We start from the raw sequence: 10,166 nt of genomic DNA, 5'->3' as shown, positions 1-10,166 counted from the left end.
CCCAAACTGTTCTTGCTATAGTGAATAAGTCTCATGAGATCTGATGGTTTTATAGGGGAAAACTCCTTTCACTTGTTTCTCATTCTCTCTTGACTGCCACCATGTAAGGCATGTCTTTTGCCATTCTCCATGATTGTGAGGCCTCCTCAGCCATGGGGAACTGAGTCAATTAAACCTCTTTTTCTTTCTTTTTTTTTGTTTAAAACAGTCTCCCTCTGTCACCCAGGCTGGACTACAGTGGCACAATCTCAGCTCACTGCAACTTCCAAATTCTGGGCTCAAGCAATTCTCCTGCCTCAGCCTCCCGAGTAGCTGGGATTATAGGCACAGGCCACTATGCCCAGCTAATCTTTGTATTTTTAGTAAAGATGGGGTTTCACTATGTTGGCCAGGCTGGTCTGAAATTCCTGATCTCAAGTGATCCTCCCAAAGTGCTGGGATTATAGGCATGAGCCACTGTGCCCAGCATACCTATTTTTCTTTATAAATGACCCAGTCTTGGGTGTGTCATTATCAGCAGCCTTAAAATAAACTAATACAGTTCTGCAAAAGGTAACCCAATTCAAAGAGTGGTTAAGCCCAGCAGACATTCTGCGTAGTGTGTACTGTGTGTTCTTAGCAACAACCCTTATAAATAGGCTGTCATTCTCTCTCTTCTACAATTTAGAGAATTGAAGTTCAGAGAGGTAACAAAGCTGCATACCTATTAAATGCCATTGATGGATTTTCTGATTTGTGTTCCAGTAGCTGGTCATTTACAAATCATTTGATAAGGATGCACTATGTCCTAGAAACCATGCATTAGGAAACCTGAAGGATATTAAATTAAGACATAGTGTCTGCCCTCAAAGAGCTTGAGTCACTCTGTGGCTATAGATACATTTCATACTTAATCAAATGTAGCAAGATAATATAGCCATAACAGTCATCACTTAGGGAGCATTAACTTTGGTCCAGGCATGAGGTCTGCATAGTGCTGTGGGGATCCTGAGGAGAACAATTCCTTTAAGGGTAGGGATAAGGTAAGTTTTTCTATCTTTAGTAAATGGTGATTAGAATATTCGGCAGCAACCAAAGACAGCAAGGTCCTCAGGACAGAGGAGACTGTCTGTGCAGAGAAATTGGTTGGGTAAGAGAGTGTCTTCTGTCAAGCGGATGGAAGCAAGGAAAAGAGAGGAATATTCCAGGATTTGTAGCCTGGACAACAAAGTTAAGACATAAGCAATCAGTGAATTTTGTAAGTTTACTCAAGATTCAGTATTGTGGAATGATCTCACTTATCTGTGGAATCTAAAAAAGTCAAACTCAGGGTCAGATACAGTGGCTCACACCTGTAATCCCAGGACTTTGGGAGGCTAAGGCAGGAAGATCGCTTGAGCCAAGGAGTTTGAAGTTGCAATGAGCAATGATGCTCACTGCACTCCAGTCTGGGTGACAGAGCAGGACCCATCTCTTCAAACAAACAAACAAACAAACAAACAAACAAACAAACAAACAGGCAGGCAGACAGACAAATGAACTACTAAGTTTCAGGAAAAGCTGATTGATTTAAAGATTAGGTTTTCTGTTTGTTTGTTTGGGGAGTTTATTTTGAAAAAAATCAAAAACATCAAAAATTGTACCTCAGTATTCAACTATTTCAGTGAATGGGACTCATCTTTTGGTTTAAAACCTACACCTAAAAATTTAATGAAATAGGAGAACTCAGTTTTAGAGTATTTATGCAGATATGGGAAACCAATGTAGAAGACAGATAATAAACAGGTGATTACCAGAAGAAACAATCTAGTTGAATGACAATAGGATATCATGGATTTTGAAGTCATTCATGTTTGAATAGCTCTGTCTTTTTTTTTTTTTTTTTTTGTATCTTAATCATTATTTGGATGGCTCTGCAGGGAATAAAACATCATTGTTTTAAAATAAACTTTAGAAGTATAAAGGCACAGGTATTTAGGATTCAAAGGCACAAGTATCTAGGATTCAAATCATATCCTGAATAAAATATTTTTAAATTTTCAACTGTCTACAGCCCCTTTTTTAACTGATAAAAATGTTTTAGAATATATTGTTCTTTTTTAGGAAAAAAATGGAAGTGTTTTTCCATTTTTTTCATTCTTTTCTGCTTTGCATTCAAAAAGGAATGCAAAGCAGAAAAGAAATTTATGCACTCTGTATTTATATCACACTCATGCTGTATGTGCATACCTGTACCCACACTGCCCCCAACACCTACCTTCATATACCTAAAAGACAAACATCCGTTATCCAGAATTCAATCAACACTACACAATTATAATTGGAATTCTTAATAATTCCACAATCCTGAATGATCTTGAAATATCTTTTGAGATTCGAAAAGATATATTAAATTATGTCAAGGTCAATATTATTGATAATTATATTTTATTGTATTATTTATATTGATAACCTTTGTTATACATTGTTGTTTTCATTTGACCTATTTAACTATATTTTGATTTGCTATGTGTGATTATTTGTGAAAAAGAAATTTAATGTGCACATTTGATTTTATAACTGGTCACTAGTAGTGGGTATAATGTTGTATTTAATAAAATATCCCTTTGATATAAAAGGACAGCTACCTAGATGTCCTACTACTGCCTGGTATGTACATTTGCTTCTAAGTTAAATTTTTGAGGTTGTTGGTAGGCAAATGATGTTTCTTTGGTTTAAGAAAAAAAATTGACGTGATGTTGGTGAGTGGCATCTGTGAACTCTTTTTGTTTAGTTGTTTCAAGTTTTAATATTTATTACTAATGCTTTATTTGGTATAGACATCTCTGAGTAATCTACATTTGCCAGATGTGCGTTCTAGTTCTTTCTAGACTTTCAATCCATAGTAACCAAGACTGGGTGTTTATGTAACAAAACCAATACTTTTGGAGTCCTCTCTTCAGCCAGTTCCAATGTGAAGAAATTAGAAAATGATTTTCAGAATAGTAAAAATAGCCAGTTTGCTGGATTCCACTTACTAGATTACAGTCATTCTAAAAAGCTGTTAAGTTATTCTGTTCATTTAATTCACAATACAACCCTATGCAATTGTTACTATTTTACTTTTGAGAAAACTGAGACTCATTTGTTCAACAATATGTATTCAATGTGTATTGCATACCAACCACTGATCTAGGTTTGGGTAAAGAGCAATGAAAAAAACAGCCACAAAGTCCCCACCTTCCCAGACTTTACATTTTAGGGATGGCTCAGAAAGGTTTTGAGACTTTGCCTAGGATAGTGTAGATATTATGTCATGAGGCATAGAGCATGTATGTGTTCCTAACCAGTACTCTTTGATAATATTTTTTCAGTCAGATAAGTTTTCAAGGGAACTATTTGTAGTACCTTTTGAAATTTCCATCAAAATGTCATAGAGTCTATTTGGTTCCACAAGTATTTAAATGTCTTATTAAAAATGGCTTAATGGCAATAGCATAAGACTGAGAGATGGGCATTGTGGCCCCGACACTAATACTTAGGGGCAAGTCCCCAAACTTCTCTGACCTTAATGATATCAGCTGAGATGATATTGAACTACTCTAACTTTATGATGCGTTTATATACCTAATATTTTTAGTTGCAATGTATAAAAATGTGTGTATTCCCAAAGCATGTGCCAGATGCTAAGTTTGGGGAACATAAGCCTCATGTGAGACTTTGGAATTTTCAAAGCACTTTCAACACATTATTTGACATTATAATGACCCAGCAAGTGGATTCGAAAGATGCTCTTATTCAGTTTTACATTTGGGAAAACCGAGGTTAAGTGGCTTGCCCTGGGTTGCAGAATTAAAATTCATAGGGCAAAAACTAAAATTCCTCTCCTTTAACAAATTCTGGCCTAGCTGTCTCTGTTTGGAAGACAAGATTGAGATTATCTTGAAAATAATTGTTTATTAAACTTTTACTATACTCAAGACAGTACGAACAAAGATAAGTCAAATGTGGATCCTACCTACTCTATGGCATTTGTGCCAAGCCATACTCTAATAAATCCTAAAAGGAAGTAAGTTGGCAAAATTCAAGAGAGATTCAAATATGTGACAATAAGAATTGGTAAGTGGGAAGGATTATTTTAAGTGTGGATAAAAGGTAGACTTCATTCAAAACATCTTTTTAGCTGGTCATATATAGATGTATGCAGTAGGAAGAAGGGTATTCTAGGTGGAAGGGATAACATAAGCTAAGTTATGGGGACAGTAAAGCTTTTAGAAACAGTCTGAGGTTTAGCTTAGTTGAACCATACACTGAGGAAAGGACTGAAGTAAAGACTCCAGTGACATAGGCTGAGGCCACTTTTGAAGGTTCCCAGGACTTTGAACTTTGCTTTATAAGCTCTTGAGAGCCAATAGAAATTTCTAAGCAAGGGAGTGTGTGCGTCTAAAAAATAAATCTATCAACACTGTATAAAATGAATTGGATTGTGGAATAAAAAGGCAAATTCTATGTGATGCATGTAATAAAGTTAATTGAATGTACTAAGAAGTAAGAGTGTTGATAAGCAGGGAATAAGAGAGATGAATATAGGTCAGAATATTGAATATTGAAATAATATGGTCTAGGCTTAGAAGAACGGTCAAATTCAGTGAGAGGAGGTTTTGGTGGATGAGGATGAGGATGAAGATGAGTGAGATTACACCACTCATTTCCATCAGGGCTGTAGTCATTTCCTTTGAGCAGCAAAGTGACTAAACAGGAGTGCCTGCTGTGCTCCTGGGTGTTCAGAAAGAACTAGAATCAACCACGGATGCAGAGATAGAGGCCAGACACACCTTCTGGGCTGTGTAACCTAATCTGAGGGCAAGTTCAGGCAAAGAGGAATACCTGTCACTACTCTGGGGTTCACTAAAACATGGCTTAATGCTAAGGAGAATAGCAGACTTTGTGATACTTTGAATAGCATTTCAACATAAACAGTAATCATTAGATTTACAGACAGTAGATGGGACGAAATCAGACTAGGTGGCTGGACAAAGCACAGAAGCTCAGCCTGAAGCAATGTAGCTCTGCCGCAAACATCTGGGAAACAGCTGCAACTGACAGAACCCGCTGGCATGCTGCTATTTAGGACAGGCATGCTCAGTACCTAGAGAGGCCATGTTGAAGTCTGCAAGGCTAAGTATTGGGGCATCAGGCTTTGCAGGCCAGGCCTGAGGTACACGTAAGAAAGCAGACCTGTTTCTACTAGTTAGTTTATTGCAATTCTTTATTATAGCAAGGGGAATATATCAGCAGGTTATCTTCCTTGTTCTCAAAAGGAGATTAGAAGCTCCATTTTGAATGTCTTGGATTTTTTTTTTTTTTTTTTTTTTTTTTTTTTTGAGATGGAGTCTCTCTCTGTTGCCCAGCCTGAAGTGTAGTGGCACCATCTCTGCTCACTGCAACCTCCGTCTCCCGGGTTCAAGCTATTCTCCTGCCTCCGCCTCCTGAGTAGCTGGGATTACAGGCTCACAGCACCACGCCTGGCTAATTTTTGTATTTTTAGTTAGAGATGGGGTTTTACGGTCAAGTTGGTCTCGAACTCCTGACCTCGTGGTCTGCTCACCTTGGCTTCCCAAAGTGCTGGGATTACAGGTGTGAGCCATCACACTGGGCTGAATTTCTTAGATTTCATATCCTAGTGGTATGTATACAGCAACCCTCCTATAATTGACAGACTTTATGAATGTGTTTGTGTTTTTAAAAACTGCCAAAGTGTTCAAATTGGTTTATCTTTTTACATTTTCTCCAACAATGTATGAGAATTCCAGTTGCTCCACATCCTCACCAACCAGTGGTACAGTCAGGCTTTTATAAGTTTAGCCATTATAATAGGTGTGTAGTGATATCTACTATCCTATTAATTTGCATTTCCTGAAACAATCTTTTTATGTGTTTATTACCCATTCATGTCTTCTTTGATGAAGTGACTGCTCAAATCGTTTACCCATTTTTAAAATTAGATGTTTGTCTTCATTTTTAGTTGTAAGAGTTTGTTATGTACTCTAGATACATGTCCTTTATCAGAGATGTGTTTTGCAAATATTTTTTCCCAGTTTGTGCCTTGTCTTTTTATTTTCTTAACCATCTGCTTTGTAGAGGAAAAGTATTTAATTTTGATGAAGTTGTTTCTTTCGCCTTCCCTCTCTCTTTGACTCCTTGAAGTCTAGAAGTGAGGCAGATTCTTGTACCTTACCTTGGCGGATGTGTGAGCAGGACTACGTCAAACTGTGCCCTAGTTTAGTTCTGGCATTCCCCCTTTCTGTATGTTTTTGATTCTCTGGTTTCTGCAGGAAGGAATAAAGCACAGAGTGAAGGAGCATCAGGTAAGATGTCGCTTTATGGCAGCAATCATCAAGCCTTAAGTTCACCCCAGACTGGCACTCAACCCACTCCAAAGGATTTTTTTTTTTTTTTTGAGATGGAGTCTCACTGTATTGCCCAGGGTGAAGTACAGTGGCATAAACTTGGCTCAGTGTGTGTGTGTGTGTGTGTGTGTGTGTGTGTGTGTGTGTGTGTACGTTTAGTGGAAATGGGGTTTCATCACGTTGGCCAGGCTGGTCTCAGACTCCTGACCTCAAGTGATCCACCTGTGTTGGCCTCCCAAAGTGCTGGGATTACAGGCTTGAGCCACAGCACCTGGCCTGAATTTTGAGAGAGCTTCTCTTCTATTCAATGGAAGGAGATTATTTGACAAGAAATTGTCTCCGTAACTCACATTTTGCAACGGATGCAAAATGTGAGTTATGGAGCAAGCCAGGGAAGATTTGAGTCTGAGTTGTGTGACTTGTGGTAGATCTCTTTAAAAAAAATCCTTTAGTAGATTTTAAAGTATTGAATACTGCTGATCTATTTGCCTTATAACATAAAAGCTTCACGTTAAAGGAACAAGTTTTCTTTTTGACTAATCATTATTTGAGAGAAAGTCAAGGTAAGCCTTAATTTCCAGAAAGATGTCTAAAATATCCTTTAAATAATAGTTTGTTTTTCTTTCAAAAGTGTTTCTAAAAATGTTTCTACATCAGAATCATAGAAATCTGAGTAAAAAGAGATATTAGACTCCAACGCCCCACTTTCAGAATCAGAATTTCCAGGCTGCTGGTCTCCACGTGATTCTTATGTACACTCAAATTTGAGAATCGTGGACAGAAATGTCTTTTCTTGTATGTGTGTTTAGTTATATAATGTGGATGCTGGCCTCTGTGCCAGGGCAACAGGGTCATTGGTGGGTAAAGTCTATGTTCTGTCTCATGCCTTTTACAATAAAAATTACATGATTCTAAAGAAAGTGTAAGAAAAACAGAAAGAGATTCCCTCATCTGCCTCTGGGAGAGAAGGAGCTAACTTGCAAGATGCTAACTAGCTAGGTCAGATTATTACCTGCTTTAGGCAGGAATGCACCTAAGTCTATTGGCTGCAGGCAACAGAGTCCCTAAGGGGTATGGGGCAGAGGCATCTTGGTTGGGAGGTATTATTTACTGCCTATTCTGCAGAGAAAAGTGAGTGTCATTTTATTGAAGTCAGAGGGGTGAAGGAGAATGGCAGAAGTTATTTCCTAGGGGTTTGGCCCATGGTTGCAGAGATATAATACATGTGAAAGAATGGCTTTTAAATTATTTTCTAACAAGATAAAGACTTTCCTGTAATTAGTTATGGTAAACACCATGTTATTACAATGCCAAGAAATGGTATGTACTAGTCCATTTTCATGCTGCTAATAAAGACATACCCGAGACTGGGAAGAAAAAGAGATTTAATTGGACTTACAGTTCCACAGGGCTGGGGAGGCCTCAGAATCATGGCGGGATGTGAAAGGCACTTCTTACATGGCAGTGGCAAGAGAAAATGAGGAAGAAACAGAAGTGGAAACCCCCGATAAACCCATCAGATCTCGTGAGACTTACTTGGTAACAAGAGAATAGCACAGGAAAGTCTGGCCCCCATGATTGAATTGCCTTTTCCTGGGCTCTCCCACAACAGATGGGAATTCTGGGAGATACAATTCAAATTGAGATTTGGGTGAGGACATAGTCAAACCATATCATGGTATTTATCATGAAATGCAAAAAAACTGAAGGCAAGTAAGACATGCCTTTCATCTATCATGTAAGACCATTCAAAGCCAATAAAACTTTCTAGCCATATTGGATATACACTATCCTTTCCCACCCCCTTACCATTTTCCATGTATTTCCACCTAATTCTTATCAACATTCTGTTTTCCTTTCAAGGATAGATTTTAAATACCAAGCATTGTTTAACTGAACCCTACCCACAAACCCCATCCTCTAGCTTGAAGGTTCTCCGTATCTTGCTACTGTCCACTTTCAACCCTTCCTTTCTGCTTACTTCCTGCAGGGACTCATTGCTTTGCACAAGTATGTCTTCTCACTGTCTTTGCAATGCCAGGCACAATCTAACAGCTATTTCATTGTAATTATCATTTGTTCCATTGTCTAAAATGTTTTCCTCTTTTCTACTATTTTAATATGACCTATATTTCAAGATCAGAACAAATGCCACATCCTTCTCAAGTCCTTTCCTGGTATGAAAGTCTCTTATGATTTCAGTCTGTTCTGGTACTCTGAGTCTATAACTCTTCTTTAGCATTTTTGTTATTTGTATGATGTATTATCTTTTTAATGAATTTTATCTTTCCAATTAAAGTATAAGATTTTTTCCTTTTTTTGTAGGCTGCATGTCTTCAACTTCTTCATATTCTCTTGTAAGTCTATAATAGCAGTATGGCAATTCTAATGTTTCATCATGAAATTCAATATATAAAGAAAATATTCTAGTGGCTGGAGTAATACATAGAGTTATATTCTAATGTACAGCTTAAATCAATATCTGGGTCATACTTGCACTTCCGAAATGTCTCATGAGATGGTGAACATCTAGGTGGCAAAGTGTCTCATGTGTCTTTGTATTCAAAGTTGACAGTATTAATATTTGTTGAATTAATGATTAGGAAGAACTTTTCTGTGACATCGAAAATCATGATATACTTCTGCTCCAACCTCATAGCATTTTCTCCTTTTTTTTTTTTTTTTGGATGTGCTTTTAAAAACTGTAATATCAATAGAGCTGTTTAGAACCAGACATAGTACCTCACATATACCCTATTATTTCACACCTCTATATCTTTGCAGTTCCTTTTACTTGGAATGCTCTTTCCATCTTTCTTTACTTGGGCAGCTTTAACTCATTCTTCAAGCCCCAGTTCAGAGTTATCTCTTCTAGGAAATCCTACCAGAACCCTTAGAACTTGTTTTCACTCCTCTATATTTCCAGAGCATCCTCCACACACCTGTATTTTAGCACTTATTATAGGGTGCTGAAATGTTCTGTTCACATATCTGTCTCCCTTATTAATCTACACACGACTCCAGGTTAACTCTGTGACATGGTCTGACTGCTATTTCTCAGTATAACCCTCACTTATCCCCTATCTTGCACAGAGTCTTGTATATTATCACAGGCATTCAATAAATGCAGTTCTCATCCAGGAGTGCTTTAGTTTGCCAGGGTTCATTTGGCAGTGCTTGCAGGTATTTTTTGTTTTCACAACTGGGTGGGGGTGAGGGTTGCTACTGGCATCTGGTGAGTAGAGGTCAGGGGTGCTGCTAAATATCTTACCACGTACAGGACAGCCTCCACTCCCCTGCGACAAATAATTATAAGGTTAGAAATATCAATAGTGCTGAAGCTAAGAAATGTTGGCTTAAACTGTGAAGTGAAAAAGCATTGTTTGCTAGAAGCAATGATTTGGAAATGTTAGAGGACATGCTCTCATCTCTACATTATTTGCTTTTCAGGAAGACTTTTAGGTATGCATTAACAGTTGGGAATGAACATATAATAACAGCAACTTCTGAAACGCTAGTGAAATGGCTTGGTTTCTGAGTGTGATCAATGTTGGAAATTACAAGTTAAAAGCTTTTGTTCATGCAGGGTTCCGTAGGTTTACTAAAAACCTCTCTACACAACTCTAGGAGTTAGATTCAGATGAATTTAAAAAGATCAAATCTTTGTATGTGAAAAATCAGTCCCACAGGGATTTAGAATAGCTTCTCCTTGTCATTTATGAACTGAACTGGGGAACTTTGTGAATTTTATGTACTAAATGCAGCCATACTCCCACATAAAACTGCAGGGGGAACTGT

This window comes from Saimiri boliviensis, chromosome 16 (assembly GCF_048565385.1).
Source record: "Saimiri boliviensis isolate mSaiBol1 chromosome 16, mSaiBol1.pri, whole genome shotgun sequence".
In the NCBI taxonomy this organism is placed as follows: Eukaryota; Metazoa; Chordata; class Mammalia; order Primates; family Cebidae; genus Saimiri; species Saimiri boliviensis.
This window is presented reverse-complemented; position numbering follows the sequence as displayed.